At 37.3% G+C, this 17696-nt stretch overlaps 1 long non-coding RNA gene across 1 annotated transcript; it reads left to right on the plus strand.

Moving 5' to 3' along the window:
- Positions 1-8733: 8733 nt before the first annotated feature.
- Positions 8734-12778, plus strand: LOC140334276 (uncharacterized). The gene is made up of 2 exons (XR_011921503.1): positions 8734-8938; positions 11845-12778. It is a non-coding gene; the product is annotated as an uncharacterized lncRNA (long non-coding RNA).
- The last annotated feature ends 4918 nt before the right edge of the window (positions 12779-17696 follow it).

Below are 17696 nucleotides of genomic sequence, written 5' to 3' on the forward strand. Positions count from 1 at the left end.
CAGGAGAATGCATTTCCAACAGGTGAGTGAATTGTTATTTTATAGCAGTGGGCTAATCTGTCCAAATTTTCCCAACACTGCCCAAAAAAGTAAAAAAAAACTTTATGTTGAAGTTTTGCTTTAATACTTTTGCTGCTGCATTTCTTTGCACTCATTATGCACTTTGTACAAATTTACTTTTTAGGCCCGAAGATTACTGAAAACCCCCAAATATTTGGTTTCTTGAAAGTAGAGACCTTGTAGGATAAAAGGGTGATAGTTGCAGTGTTTTATGCCCTACAATATTTGAGTTCATCATACACTTTTTTTTTTAGTAAAAACAAGTGCAGATGATATAATCGCCGATTTTTCCGTAAAATAATATCTTAGGTAAATAGGTAGGTCAAATGTTAAAACTGCACGTTACTGAAATGAGAAACTCAGATTCTCAAAATTCTCCCTGGCTGATGCTTTAAAGTCTTTATCGATTTGGAGTTAGCGGGGTCACACTTTAGCATGTAGGACGATAGCCGTTGTTATAAATGGCTGCTTTTATAGGTAGGTAGGGGTGGGGTTCTATCTATTTGTTTTTTTGTTAGTTTGTTTTTTTACTTCACTCTATTACTATCACATGGGGGTACTAATATTAACAATAGTAATAATTGCAGTGACAGGTTATCTTTATAGTGATACCTGAGGTCTGTTAGACTAAAGTTTCCTCCGTACTTCCCCCCCAACAGATCACATCTCAAAGTGGAGGGCATAAAAGAGTGATTGGGAGTGTGATCTTTCCTCCAAGGTCATTGCTCACCAATCTGATGGAAAGTGTTGTAGTTCTGAGAACCCCAAAGGAGAAGGAGAGCCCAGGAACCACAAAGGGAATTGAATTATTGGGATTTATTTGGATTTGTAAATTATTGGGGATAGGGGCACCATTTCTGCTCCCTATAGCAATCCTGATCACTTCCACATTGACTCCCTGCAAACCAGATTTAAAGTCAGATGGCATGTTGTTTTAACCCTTTGATTGCCATATTGCATGGAACATGGCATTATCATTTAAAGGGTTGAAGGAACCATTCTCAGCCAGGATTCCTCCAGAACTTCCCAGGGGTTCCTTAGACTCTGGCTAATTGACCAAGGTGTCTATAAAGGTGGTCTACTAGCCACCACTGTAAAAGGAGCTTTCTTTCTGCTGGCCACCAATTTAAGAGGAGTTATATCCCATTGACCCTGAAAAAAATTGTTCTTCAGGGGTAAAAAGTTTTAGAAAGGCTGGGTTATGGGAAACTACACATTAGTTTGCTAAACCGATAAAAAAGGTTAGAAAGCAGTGATCGTAAGAATGATGGTTCTTAAAAGGAATCTTTAAAGTGCATCTATAGCCTATCTTTTTTGTAGCTTGAAGGGTGTTAGTCACCCTGCCAAGAATAATAACGTAGGAATAACGTAGGTAAAAGTGCTTTTATTATTTACTCCCCCTCCCCCGTGGAAAAAAATGACAATTTAACCCTTGCATTGCCGGAAGCTCTACTAAACAGGTAACTTTGCATTTTGCCTGGAGGTCAGCTTGAGTCATTTAAAACACACAAGGAATAAAACACAGCACATGTATTGCAAGCAAATCTGGGAAATTATAAAGCTGTCATCAAGAGGACAATAGGCCCCTGTGCAGAACTGATGAGGAGGGTCCAGGGCCCTTGTGCCGTGGCACACTTGCACCTCCCATTATCTGCCCTGGTCATGGTGCTAATATCAACGCTAATACACAAGTAGCTACAGGCATAGCAGGAATATTTGCTCTTTCAGTAGCCTAATGATCAATCATTTCACAGAAGTTGTCAGGCACAGGTTTTTCTTCTTAGGTTTCCTGGCCATCACATGATTTCTCAGAACGCAGGTATTGTGTAGTACGGGAACGCCCATCGCTGACAACAGGGAGAAAACAAGACACACCAGAACGTCAAATAAAGCTTCACAGCAGGAAAGCGAATCAACAACCTGCTAATTCTCTACTATAGAACAATAGACTGATCAGCCACATACACACCTGCAATTATTCCCATTGGAAAGGATCTTTCACGATCCTTTCCGACGACAAAAGACTGAAAGATGCATGAACAAGTGCTGTACATACAGCGCCATTTTGCTCTATGGAGAGGGGAGGAGGAGAACGACGGAGTGGCACCCTGCTGCTCGCTCTCTCCCTTCCCTTGCTTTACGATTGTTCGTCATCCATCGTCCGTGGTCCTGCCAGGACGATCGTTCGGATGATAGACGGCGGACGCTGTACACACGCCAGGATCTCGTCCGATAGTAGCCCTGAGCCAATTATCAGGCAAGAACCATTGGACGTGTGTATGTAGCTTTAGCGAACTGAATTATCATCTTGCAAGGATTTTATCACTTAACTTAGTGAATGGGGGGGGGGGTGAAAAGATTACCCAGTCCACAATCACATGTATAGAAATATATATATAAAACAGGATATTTGATTGTACATGATAGGATGGTTGCAGTCAGAAGAGTGTCATCCTATTCACCAAACTGAAGTGGAGTGTTCCTTTCCAGGTGAAGAGCCTATAGTCCTTTAGTAAATCAGCCCAATATTTCACTTAGCTTAGTGAATTCACACAATCACGTGCATGGAAATTCTGAAAATACATGATTTTTGCTTGGGATTGGATGATTGAAGTCAGCAGAGCTTTATCTCATTCACTAAGCTAAGTGACAATTCCCATGGAGATAATGGGAATGTGAGGGACTATATTGCTAGTAAATCAATCCCAGTGTCTAAAAGATTCTAATTCTATTCAAGATACACTCCATGGTGTCTATTTATAAAGTAATAAACTTGACATTCACTGAAACATTCCCTGGTGGAGAATCTTCCAGGTCCATGTGTTTCAATAGCAGTAATTGATTCTCTACCATGTTTCGATGAATATTAGATTCAAATCTTTATAAATAGACCCCCAACTCTTTAAAATCAGCACCTTTACGCACTTTAGCTTATCAAAGCACTGCAGACAGAGGGCCTTATTCATTAAAGCTCTCCAAGGCTGGAGAGGATACACTTTCATCAGTGATGTCAGGTGATCCAGCAAACCTGGAATGGATCTAGTCCAAGATTCCAAACATTTGCTAGCCCCCTTGGAGTTCTAATTCTGTCCATATTTTAATGCAAAAAACGGTACATTGTTTTGCATGGAAATTTATTTTATATTGTAGGCTTATAATTCTTAAGCTTAATTTACCAGTTATATTTTTAATAAATGAGGCTTTGTGTTGTAGAAGGTGTGTCTGGGAATATCTCTGGGATTGTAAATAGGGATTCCCAGATCTCCAGAATGCCAAACAAAATGCAGAGGGGTGCATTAGTACACTACAATAATACATAGGAAGTATTGGATGTAATAAGTATGGGAAGGGATGGATTCCCTATGTACAAAAGGTTTCCATCTTGACTGATGGGTATATTAAGATCCATAATGCACTAATCAGTTAAAAGTGTAAAATGTATCACACATTTATGGAAATGTGTACTGGTTTAAAGAATTTAAGCTGCACACTCATAGACAAATAGCTGTGGTCGTCTCAGGCTAAAATCTGACATGGTACAGCAGTCACCTGGTGTTGATCATTAATTTGCCGTGGTGGGTTGATAATTGACCCATGAGGAATGACCACTGTGCAGCTCTATGGAGGAGAATATAGAGGGGTGCCACTTAAGCTACGTACACACTTCCAATTATTATCGTTGTTAAACGAACGACGAACGATCCTGCACGATATCTACGAACGATCGTATAGCACCGATCCTGCACATACAGATAACGACACGATCGCTCGTAGATATTGTACACACAAAAGATACGATCGTTTGAGCGATAGAGGGAGTGACGTGCACGACAGGAAGTGAACGAACGTTCGTTACGATGGTCAACGATCGTCGTCCAATCCGATCCGCCGGTCCGGTCGTTCGTTTCCAATGACTTTCCTCGTTCGTCGGCGTTGTTGGTTACTTTTTTTACGAACGATTTTTGCCCAATCGATCGTTCGTCGTTCATTTTGAACGATAAAAATTGGAAGTGTGTACGCAGCTTTACTCCTCCTCCCCCTTTCCATATAACCGAATAGAGCTGTGTGTACACTATTCATACACTTTTCTGTCACTGGATACGATCATGAAAGATAACACGATAACAGACAAACACGTTTCTAGTACGGTCTCGGTATGATTCATCCTGCCAGAGGTCAAACTGCTGCACGGAATCAAGAACAGAAAATGCTAAATGCTGCAATTCTGTAAACTCACCTTTTACTCACACACATCATAAATGATTTCAGTTTTTACTCTCCCCTTACTACCAATTTACTGGGCTAAATGGTATTTACCTACCTGCTTTTGTAAAACATATATTGTATAGAAGTAGTTGCTTTTTCTGAAAATAAAAAACTTACCTATGTGTGAAATTCTCTATAATGTACATTGAGCTCTGCATGTACATCTCATGGCTGGAGCAAATGAATGAAATCTCATCATGGGAATTATGTTATTCTAGCCCAGCCTAAAGGCTGACAAGGGAGCATGAGCAAATGAGTTCAGATCAAGCAGAAAATGTTTGTGGTGCACTGTTTTATAATAATTATAATAATTGGTTTTTCTCTCATTGCTTTTTACTAGCGGATTAAAAGGGCTGCGTAATGCACAAAATACTGTAATAACAGTAACATGATAACATGCATGCAGTCACACAGCCCAACAGACTGTGAAGATCTAAGGCTGGGTACACACGTGCAATACGTGTTATTGTTGTTAGAAAGGATCTTTCACTATCTTTCCAACGACAAAAGAATGAATGATGCATTAACGAATGCTGTACATACAGAGCCATTCTGCTCTATGTAAAGGGGAGCAGGACAGAGCGGCAACCCGCTGCGCTCTTTCCCCTTCACTTTCATTACAATCGCTCGTTGTCTGTCAGGATCAGCCAGGACGGTTGGTATTGGATGACGATTTGCGCTCAATATGAGTCTAAGAGCTAGTATCGGATAAGAATCTGACGCCTGTACAGCAGCCGCCCAATGTCATTCATGGATCTGTCCTGGCCAGTTCAAGAACAGTGGAAGATGAACGACGGCAAAGAAAGTGAATTCAGGCAGCCCCTCTCTTGTTCTCCCTCTCAACAGAACAACGTTGTATGTACAGTACTTGTTCATTCATCTTCTGGTCTTTTGTTGTTGTAAACAATTGTGAAAGATCATTTCCAACAACAAAAATCTAATGTGTGTATGCAGCCTAAAGGGGCTCCTAATGTGTATGTACATCCAAAACTTTTTTCTAGTGATGAATAGAATAGGAAAGGGTATGAGCATTAGGGAGATTCACCTCATTGTCACTAAAGCATAAAGGTAAAACCCAGTTTTATGCTGCCACCAAAAAGATGGGGCGGGGGTACCATCAAATTGTCCTTTCACTTCCCTTTCGAGTCTCCTGGACATGGAGGACATGTTCAGACTAGTGGATGTGCCCAAAAATGCTTGCAAAAAACGGATAACATTGGAGTGAATGTGTCAGTTCATTTTCCTTTATTTAGCAGGTGGTAGGAGGTGTAAACAATGCTGTGGGTTTTTTTGGATGTAGCATTTGGGGGTGGTTTGCCTCCCCTGCTGTGTATTTGAAAGCCCTTTTTACAAGAAGTTTAAATGTGAATAAGAAAGTGAAAAAAATCTGAACCTCTTTGTCAAGCTTTTCAAACCACTTGCAAACACCTGCATAGGAATGTGTAAATGCCTGAAAAGTCGTAGTGGTGAGAGCTTTTTTTACCATTCCCGGGCACCTGGTGTTTGATATTAGGTGCTGGGGGCTGTAAATTCCACATTGAAATACCACTAGTCTGAACATGCCCAAAGTGAAGCAAAAAAGAAGCACAAAGAAAACGCAAAAAAAGCAAAAAAAGAGAGTAATATTATTATGCATTTTATTTATACTTGTCTGAAAGAAGAAATCTTTTAGCTCTACAGTACAAAAAAAAAGAAACAAATGTCCAAACCATTTACTGTATATCTAAATGATTCAGTAACTTGTGCACAAATGTACCTGGTTGTATCTCTCTTACACCCCCATGGAGGGGGGAAGATATGGCCAAAAATGAGGGAGGCGCCAAGCTGCATCTTTACCATTAAAAACAACATTGGTCATTATTTTTCTTATTATTATTATTATTATTCATATTAATAATAATAATAATAATAATAATAAACAGGATTTTTATTGCAGCAACATATTACACAGCACTGTACATTAAATAGGGGTAGCAATTGACAGACAAATATAAACAATGACACCGGAGGAGGAGGCACAGCCGTACAGACGTTAGATTTTTACTCAACATGATCACAAATGTTCATTTCAAGTGACGAAAATCTGAGATCTGTACACAGATATTAAACTTTGAAGTCCACCTAATCTAACACTGGAGTCTATGAGTTGACATAGAACTTCTCAATGCAGCTTTATTATTATTATTATTATTATTATTAATAAACAGGATTTATATAGCGCCAACATATTGCGCAGCGCTGTACATTAAATAGGGATTGCAAATGACAGACTAATACCGACAGTGATACAGGAGGAGAGGACTCTGCCCCAAAGAGCTTACAATCTAGAAGCTTTTTTCTCAATCGGTTGTTCAGCAAGGCTCCTGGCTGCAATGTCTAATATATAAACAGCCATTATCAGGAGAACCTAACCCCCAAACAGATGTCAGATTTCTGTTGCTGAAAACAATCGTTTCCAGCGACAGGAGAACCAACAAGTTCTATGGAGGTATGACAAGCAAGTGGCCTCCTGCTATGCTCACCTCTATGGGAAAGCACAGTGGTTATTCTTGCTCAGGTATTCATCAATCCTCCAGGACAGATTGATGAACAACATCTATGCACATGCTAGATTTTTTCCCAAATCAAGCATGACCGTTTGTCAATTATCTGTTTGTGTATTTATGTACAGTGATGACATTTTACTGGGGCAGGGCGGGCATCTCACCTTTTGCTCTTTACATATAAACAAAAGACGATAAAAATGTTACTCTGGAAGGTTTTCTGCAAGCATAACATCTATGATTACCTGACGTTACGTATGTAAAGTCCCCAGATACACACAATTACTTCATTGGAGAATATACACTGGAACATTTGGGAATTAAAAGTGAATAATTGTAAATCAACAACCCAGTGACGACTGACACACACGTATGATAAATCCCCTGCTGGGGGCAAAAGAGGAAGTAAAAGAGTAAGTGTGCTAAAGAAAGAAATGATACAAAGACTCTGATAATGTGTCAGAGATTATCCACACCACAACCAATATTTCATCAGAACATGGAGCTAAGCTCAAACAATTGCTATCACAAGTAATTAAATATATATACCAAATATATATATATATATATATATATATATATATATACACTAATATAATAAAAATAATAATAATTAAAACTATATAGGTTATAAAAAAGGGAGCATATTGGAATGAAATTAGATTTCTTTTAAAGTACACATAATAATAATATTAATATTATTCATGTGACAAAATTAAGTCTTCATTTACATGAGCGTAAGAGCAAGTGTTCCTAGCGATTTAAGGCTGCGTATACATCCAATAATCATTGCCTGAGATAAACAGTTGTGCTCAACTGAAATGAAAATCGGACATATAGGGTTCGCCCAACATCGTTCATCAATGCCCCTTGACAGTTAAATGAACGGCAATTGGGAATGACTGCTATTTAAAAAGAGGAGAGAACAGCGGGGTGTCGCTCGCCTCTCTCTCCTTTCAACAATGAGTAAAAATGCTCATTCGTTCATCTGTCATCACTATCATAAAGGATCATTTATGACAAATGGGCAGCACGGTGGCTTAGAGGTTAGCACTCTGGCCTTTGGATACGGATCTCACCCAGGACTATCTGCATGGAGTTTGCAGGTTCTCCCTGTGTCGGTTTCCTCCCACATTCCAAAAACATGCATTTAGGTTAATTAGCTTCCCCCCAATATTGCCTTGAACTGTGTTGATGACATATGACTATGGTAGGGACATTAGATGTGAGCTCCTTTGAGGGACAGCTGGTGACATGACTATGGACTTTGTACAGCACTGTATAATATGTTGGTGCTATATAAATACTGTGTAATAATAATTACGTGTCTACGTAACCTAGCATATAGGAAGCCATTGCCAAGAGCCAGTAAACGTCAGCTCATAGACACACCAAAATTTACGATCATGTTTGAGTGGTTGAAAAACGACCAATGGCAGCATCTCTTCAGCAGTGGGCATCCAGTCAACATCCAATAAACACCTAAATTGCATAAATATGTCAACTATTTTGGGCATTTTTTTTCAGGATCTTAAAGGTACAGAAGTAGTTGCAACCCCTTTCTTTTTGATGTTTACATGTGAAAGTTAAATAACCCCTGGATAAACACTGAATAAATGCCGGATAAACAGCAACATAATGCTGATATTTCTGCCAGTGTTGGAGCTGTATGACAAGTCACAAAAAAGCCCAACATAAGCTGACTGCTTTACATAAAAAATGAGAAAAAACAGAAAGTAAAAGAAAAGACTTTCTCAGTATTTCCTCCACGTTGGAAGGTGTTACAGAGGCACTTCCTCATTCAGTTTCCAGGCAGCCTGCCAACATCTGATTGGGTGATACTTAGAGTGGGCGGGAGCTGCACTTACTATATATACACCTCCCATCTCTTGGGAGACACAAATTGTTTTGAATGCGAAGGAGAGAGGTTGTGTGTTCTGTGGCTGTTGTCACCAGTTTCCTATTACTGCCTTTCATCTGCTGTGCCTTCTGCTCCGCAAACATAGCCGGATCTCAGAAACCCAACATGAAGCCTGGAAGGCCCTCCTGGAAAAAGCTTCAACCTGCAGGTATTACAAAGATTAAAATTAATATTAAAAGTGTACTGCTGTGCGACTTGAATACATCCTAAATGACAACAAACCGTCTTGGAAGAACAGATTTATTATGGCGCCTTTATGTCTTGAGCGCTGTACAAAAACTTTAAAAAAATAGTGATATAAAAGATGATAAAAACAAATACTGCTTAATACAATAAAGATGTCCCTTTTGTATGACCCTCACATCTACAAGATGGGACTATCACCAAAAATGAAAGGTGTGTTCAATTCGCTGATATTTTTTTGGTTTAATCATTTTTGGTTTTGATTTGGATGATCATCAAAGAGCTAAATTGACGTATTTTAAAGTACACCTGCAAGCCAGTGGTGAAATCTGGGACATCTCAAGGGTCCAAAACTTGGGTTATCTCTAGAATTTAGGAATGGCAGGCAAAGTATATATTGTGAATGTGTGGTGGAACTAAAAGTAACAGCGAGTTCTATGTTCCAGGTCATCGAAGTATGAGCTTTGTTTCTTGGTGGACAAATATTCTGAGATTAATGTCATCACATATTGCATTTTTTTGGGTGTATATTTATTATGTATATTTGTATAGTATAGTGTGTTTGTATTTGTATGGTGCTTTTGTTGTGTATATTAGACTTTTATGTGACTGGTAGAAATAGAACTATAGTAGTTATACAAGTGCCTTTATAGTCTGATATTCGAAACACAACTAATAATTCAATTTCAGTTCCACATTGTTTCAGGAAGATTTACAGCACTGATCTCACTAAGGGTTTGCATTCAATGTTAGTAAACATAGGTAGAAAACATGGATGATGTCAATGGAAAAAAGTATGTTTCTTCTTCAACTACAATTCCATCCAACCATAACAGTGATGTCATTCAGGAGCAGTAAAACAATTTGAAAAGGACAAAGACCTTGGTTGATCAGGTAGAGATAGCTCCTAGGGGATGCTAATGTAACTTCTCAAATGATATTACATGGAGAACGCCTACATATGAATAAATCCATTAAAAAAATCTATAATTTTTATTTTTATTAGGATGTAGGGGGACAATAGATGACCTAGGTCTGCTTTTAAACGTTTTTTTGACAAAAGCAATGGAGCTCCATTGTTTTACTTCCCTTTTATAACATAAAAATGCTTGGCTTTTCTCTCAATTGTGATACCATATCCTGCTCAGAATCATCAAAGCTTTAAGGCAGACAGCAATATTAGACAAACAACCCCCAGATGCAGGGAGCAGATAAAAAAAACACCATAATTCTATTTTTGTAAACTTGTTTATTATATTTATATATATATATATATATATATATATACTATGCTATATATATATCAATATGAGTGTGTGGCCACCATATATACATGTTGAAAAGTAATGAAGCTAGAACACTGGTCAATGTTATGGTGGCCACACATGTATGGATATGACTCTTCAAATATTATTGTTGTTCTCCAGTTTTAGAATTGATTACGTTTATCAAATGTGATTGTTCCCTGGGTAATGGGCTTCAAAAATGTGAAATGGAGGCCTCTATAATAATTTTTAATTAGGAAATCAATAATCAACCATTCACTTAAATCCCCATTCTCTGATCTATGCCTTTTTCAGCCTCATTGCCACTTTTACAAAAGTTATATAAGTGGCAAAATCGAACTATACATGTGTAATATAATTTGTAGCCTATGGAGTTCTCTGTTTTCAAAGTAACGAAGACTAAGGGGTCTAGTTATAAAACAGTGAATCACTATGGGAATTGCTATAGGAGAATCAGTTATTGCTAATAAAACACATGGACCTGGAAGATGTTTCAGTGAATTTCAGATTCACTGGCCTTGATTTATTAAAGCTCCTTAGGGCTGGAGAGGATACCGTTTCTTCAGTGAAGCTGGGTAATCCAGCAAACCTGAAATGGATTTCCTAAAGTCATTTACTATTTGTTAGCAAATATTTACAACCCTGGACCAGATCCATTCCAGGTTTGCTGGATCACCCAGCTTCATTGATCAAAGTGTATCCTCTCCAGCCTTGGGGAGCTCTAATAAATCAGGCCCTATACTGAAAATGGTCATTACGGTCAGGACTGTGGTCATAAATCATAAAATTATGATTTTGGGGTTTTTTTACGCAACACAAAATAACTTCCAAACTCAAAAAATGCAATTGAACGTTTATATAACAATCACCGTCATGTGCTGCATGATGCCAGCACATTTGTATGATGATCAGACCATAGTCATCTTTTAACTATTTTGGATGAGCTGGTGAGCTTCAGATAGAGTCAAATAAGACGTGAATCTAGGTCAGTAATTGGGATAAGTAGGTCAGGAATACATTGATTACGTTTATATTGGGTGGTTTTGGAAACTGAGTCATCTCCCAATTAAATTAGGTTCAGAATATTAGTGTCTCATCATGAGCCAGCTAATTCATCTTTTATTTAAAACAATTGCAAATGAATCAGAGAGTACGAGAAGAACAACTTAAAACCCAGGTTTATGTGTCTTAGAAAATGAAAGGTAGCCCATAATTACTTGGTTATTATAACATATCAAATTTGAGGTGCTCTATGTCCTATTGTAGACCACTTTTAAAGATGACCTCAGAAGAGTTGTCCGCCATGTCTCTTGTTCCAGTGACAATCATATCCTCTTCCTCGGTGACAATGGACAAGGCAAATAAAGTTATTATTTCCAGTGGGAACATGAACAGACCTGTTAGAAGTTCTTATTTCTAATCGTTCCACACCAAAGCCACCACAGAAAAGCTCTGGCTGAAGTTCCACTTTAACATTTACTTAAAATGAAGCTCTACTAAAATGACCAAAATCATCCACCTTTTTTAGAAATAACCCTAACTATAAAAGTCTAATAACTTTGCTTTGTATTTTGTTTTCCAACAGAGAAGGAAATTGTTGCCGAAGTGGCCAAGCAGTTGCGCTTGATTGGAGATAGATACAACATGAAGCAGAAAATTCTGAATGTGGTGACCAAGATTCTGTCTCCAGGAACCTGATGAGCTCCTACCATGAAATTCCAAAACCATAAAAAGATAAAAATTCATGTAGAATACAAAGTTATCTTTAAGTACCACAGTGGCGTTCAATGGAAGAAAATACCAGGCTACAATAAGTAATCGGCTATGGTTTCAGCCTCGGAATCAATGTTCCATTGTGGGACAAAGATACTGGAAAGGAGGAGATCAAGGTTTATTTACAAGCCAATGACGAGTCGCCAAGGCTCAACGATACTGGAGTGTATACAGAATGACCATACAAGCAAGATCAAAAGTCACCTTTGTACATAAACACTACTGGGATTCCTAGCAACGGCAAGTTTGCTGACTTTACAGTGAAGTTACTGATTTTACAAAATGGAAAACCCTTCTGGACTTTAACCTGGAGATTATCATTTTATGTTTACTACTTTATTCCAGTTGTACCGCATTTCAACACTTGAATCCAGTTCTTCAGTTTGCTTTAAAAATCAATGATGGACCTTTGTGCAAAACATTTAGAACCTCAGAAAATATGAAATGTTCCTACTAAATGTTTAGTACATTATAGATAGTATTTCATCAACGAATCGTTATTATATTTTGATTATTATTATTATGCTTTTTAATGGAAACATATGATTTCTATCTGTTTTATAATTTGCTATCATTATTTTTTTTACATGTTATTGTTTGAAACATCTTGTCTTATGGCAGAAGTAATACAGAAAAGGTTAAAAAAAGGTTTTACATTTGCACATTCTGCTTTTTTTTATTTTGGATATTAACATAGTTTGGTTACTTTGTGCAAATTCATAAACAAATAAATATTTTACATTGAATATGTGATGGTTCTGTTTCTTTATGATGGAATGTAGAAAAATTCAATGGGGTCTATTTATTGATGTTTTAACCAAGATTCAACTACAAATGTGAATCTTGAATAATAATGGGTATTCATATATAAAGTACAGAGCTGCGTAATATGTTGGCACTATATAAATCCTGTTTATTATTATTATTATTAATAATATTAATAATGTGTGCCTTTCTATTCCTAGAACGCTACAAAGTGCTCTGGAAAAAAAGGAACATTTGATCTGTTTCTAACCCTAGAGAGTAAGAAAAGCCTTTGCAGAGCTGGGACACAGCTTTAAATCTCGCCCAGGACACATTTGCATGGAGTTTGTATATTCTCTGTGTGTTTGCGTGGGTTTTTCCTCTGGGTACTCCAGTTTCCTAACACATCACAAAAACATGCAATTAGGTTAGTTTGCTTCCCCTCAAGATTAGCCTTAGACTGTGTTAATGACATATGATTATGGTAGGGACATACTAAGCCCCTTTGAGGGACAGTTAGTGACATGACTATGGATTTTGTGAAACTTACATAATATGTCAGCGCTATACAAATACAAGTAAATACAAAAAATACAATTTAACCAAGTAATTGACAGTGATCACTCCCTGGTAGTTAATCGATTGAGCTCCCAAGCACACTAGTGTGAATGTGACTTGCAAATATGAAATTATATAATTGAAGATGACATTCCATACATATTCACTAGATTAAAAAGGCAGACAGGCGTTAAAAATGTTCCCCCATTAGAACAAATCCACTGCTATTGTACCTTATGGGGTTAGGATATTTTATATAATACTAAATTCTCCACAGTATACATATATTTTTTAAAACTTATTATCATGTTTACTGAAACAAAACAAAAGCAAGTTTTACATTTGATTTCATATTATCTCATTATTTTACATGGATATTTGTATATTGTTTAATCTTAACATATTTTTTTTTTATAGAAAGTAGGGAAGGGTTGTTTCTCTGTTAATTTTTATGAGTGTTCTCGCTGCGGATATTTACCCCCCTTTGTTCGGTCCTGGTGACTATTGTCACTAACACAAAAAGTTAGGGAAATCCCAACATTTTTTGTTGTCATAGATAGAGAAAATACCTCCAATTTAGAGTCATGTACTGAATGAAATTGTGTTTGGTTCCTGTTGTTTCTGCAACACAGAGACATAGATCCCCCTAGCGAGGCTCAGAGAGTAAACAACCCAGTATGGGTTTTAACCCTTCCCTTCGCTATACAAAAAGAAGAAAACATTTTGGCCAGACATACATTTTAATTATGTCTACTCATTTTGTGATGTGGCTGCCAAAAAACTCCAAATACCCCGATGACCCTGCCAGACTACTACGCACATCAGCTTCCTGCTTTGTGTTATTATTCCCAGGTTCAGACCCGCAGCTGAGTCTTTTGTACAGAGAATCTGCAGGCCTATTGTTAGCCTGTGGTTGACAGCGGTTCCCATTCACAGATTCACTCTCTAGTGGTAGACAAGCCGATTCTACCCCTATCAATAGTTGGGCAGTGCTTTGAATAACAGTCACATGACCTCTTCTCTAATTTCAGAATAAAGGCAACTTTTTTTTATTTTAATGTGTTGATGTGGACGGCATACTTTTAGCCAATCCCCAGTTTGAAGCTTAATATATTCCTATTTGGAGAATTCAATGTAAATCAAGCAAAAGTGGAATTGGAAGCACTATACTGCATTAGCTATATTTATAGAATATTCAATATCATATTTTACAATACTTGCACCAGACGTTGGGACTTTTTTTCTTATAACATTCTTTATGGTATAACAACAAAATTTAAAATCACAGCTATTAAACAAATAATATCACATTTTGGTTCTTTTCTTTGCAGAAGGCAGAAGAAAATGTTATGATATGTAGAAGGAAATATTACATTGGTTATTTCTTATAAACACAGGACTACTAACGTTAATGCTATAATATACCTATGTTAGAGAAGGAATATAATTATTCCCTCCCATTTGTTTTAAATATTTATTTATTACTTTATTTTACTGTTGTCCCATATGAGGTTTCTTTTCACTTCCACAGGAGGATGTCTCACTAAAGTTAGGAATATCACTCATAACATAGCAAAGTACTTTACAATATCTGTATTCAATTATTGATTGATGATTGATAATAGACAAATATGTTTAATCGATCAAAAATGAATCAGAAGTCATAGAACTCACTCGATTTATGGCCAGGATGATGATTGAAAAACTGATCAGGTAGGACTTTTCTTTGTGATGATTGGTTAGCCATTGCCTTAAGATCAACAACCAATTTCTGTGCTATAATTTGCATCTTCAATAAATATAGTGGTGAAAATGATAAAGATATCAAATAGGTATTGAACAAATGTATAGTACATTGAATATGTGTATTCCATAGCAAAGATTGATTTCAATCAATAATAATATAATTCAAAAACTAGAGAGTAAATTTCATAGTTTATGTCCTGCATTAGGAAAATATCACCATTAAAGATGTCCTATAAACTCCTGTCCCTGTGACACTTCAAAAAGTTTTGGTTTCTCATTACCTTCTGTACTGGAGTTGTCATCAGGTCCAATAAAAAGGTGAATTTACCCAGTGGGGACACAGAAGGGAATACATTCCAGCAGAGCTTCTTAACCTCCCTAGAGGTAACCCCGAGTGTAGAAAAAAGTTGCTAAAAGTGGTAACCGAGTCACACTATGTAAACCTATGGGAAGGTAAGTAAATAGAGCACTTACCTGATCCGCCGGGGTCCTGCGCTGTCCAGCATTGAGATTTCTTTCTTGGTGCGTGTGTACGTTGTTGGTGGAGCGGGGCGGGAAATTCAAAATCCATTTGTATTGCGATCAATACAAAATACCTATTCAAATGCAATACATTGGATTTTTATGTGTAAAAGCAGTACATTGTTTTCAAGAACATTTATTTTACAGTATATATATTAGTATGAGTATATGTGTATTTTTTTTTTTTTTAATTTTAAAAAATTTAAAAAAAAAATTTTTTTTAAATATTTAATTTTTTAATTTATTAATTTTATTGTTTTTACATGATTTTGTGTTTCAAACTTTAATATACTTGTACTATTATATTATACTGTAAAATAAATTTTCATAAAAAACAATGTACCGATTTTAGACATATAAAACTGGAATGAAATGAACCGCTAGGGAGGTTAACCTTTACCTATAACCTATATTCTACCCAAATCTAGGAAAATGCTTCAGCTTTATATATGCTTTATGATTGTTCTATTTCCTAGGTACTTGGATGATTGGCACTTCATTTGCTTGTCATGAAGAATTGTTTAGGGTGTTCCTATATATATGTAATGAAAAGGATGGTAAATGTTATCTAAACATACTTTGCTTTATTTGGATACCTAAGGTAATAAAACTTCCCTTTTTTATTGCTTTGTTTGAACATTGGCACACGATTAATTATGAAACACAACAAAGGAAAAATATTATCATTTGTTTTTTCAGTGCCAACTTATTACACAGTTTTACAAAGTCCACAGTCATGCCTCTAACAGTCCTTCAGAGAATCCCACCATCTAATGTCACATTCAAAGCCTAAAATCCCTAACATGGTTAAAAGCCAGTTTCTGGGGGGGAAAGGTAACCTAACAAGTTTTTGAGAGGATCTGGAGGTCCCACACTGTAAGGCAAAAGTGCTAACCAGTGAGCCACCATGCCAAGGTACATATATACATACATAAACACAACGGGCCTGATTTATTAAAGCCCTCAAAGACTGTGGAAGGTATACAATTACTGGAGAACCTTGGAGGATCCAGCAAACCTAGAATTGTTTCTTAAAAATATTTTGCTATTACTTGGCAAATGTTCCCAATCCTCAACCAGATCCACTCTAGGTTTGCTGGATCACCATGTTCCCATGATAGTACATTCTCTCCAGTCTTGGAAAGATTTAATACATCGGGTCACATATAGTGCTGCTGAACCCATCCAGCATTTTGCAGCCACCTTTTGTCTATAAGCTTGATGTTCAGACTTGTGTGTGACTAGTTTGACCCAATCATTAGTCATTCACCCAAAGTAAACTAGCTAAAGATCACTGAATTCGGTAATTGGATTGGGCACCTACAGCAGTGACATGTATGATGAACTTGCCTGGCATCGTGCCTGGCATCGTCCTCCAGGCAGCTAGGGCCGGCGGAGTCCTCTCAATGGCCAGTGGCCGGTTTGGTCTAACCATATGTTATCATTGATTTCAATGAGATTTGAATTTGGATGCAGAATCAACCCAACATTGGGGTCAATCTGGGCAAACTGTTGGTGACCAGAAGAGAGGCAAAATCAACCACTATCTGTCTACATACACTCATGCTGCAGGCAACTATATGCCATTGTTTGGGGTTGTCTTTCTGAAGGTGATAATACCAGACCATGCCTGCCCAACAAAATCAGTACATTCACTTATAATGACCACAAGACTTATGTGTGACATTGGTACATGGAGAGCTGGGAAAGACACAAATGTTATTTCATAACACAAAGATGCTAAGAACAAGGATGTAGTAGGATGCCTCCTGCTCATTCTCCAACCCCCACCCCCTATACTTCCATAGTACTAAACAGTGTTGTGTGTACAGTGCTCATTTGTTCTGGTGCCAATGGAAACAATCACCTAATATAGCCTCCACAGACAGAAAAATTGTATAATTCTGCAGCTTTACTCTTAGATAAAATTGTTGGGGGAGGAGGGGATGTTTTGTTATTACAGCCCTTAGTTGAGGGCTGTACAATGTTTAGGCCCATATCTGATATCAGTTGTGCTGAGAGTGACTGGTTGGGTAGGTACTGCTAATAGTTACCTGTTTAGATTTATGAATATCTATAGTTCCTGCATCTTTT

Source organism: Pyxicephalus adspersus, chromosome 6, assembly GCF_032062135.1.
Source record: "Pyxicephalus adspersus chromosome 6, UCB_Pads_2.0, whole genome shotgun sequence".
Lineage (NCBI taxonomy): Eukaryota > Metazoa > Chordata > Amphibia > Anura > Pyxicephalidae > Pyxicephalus > Pyxicephalus adspersus.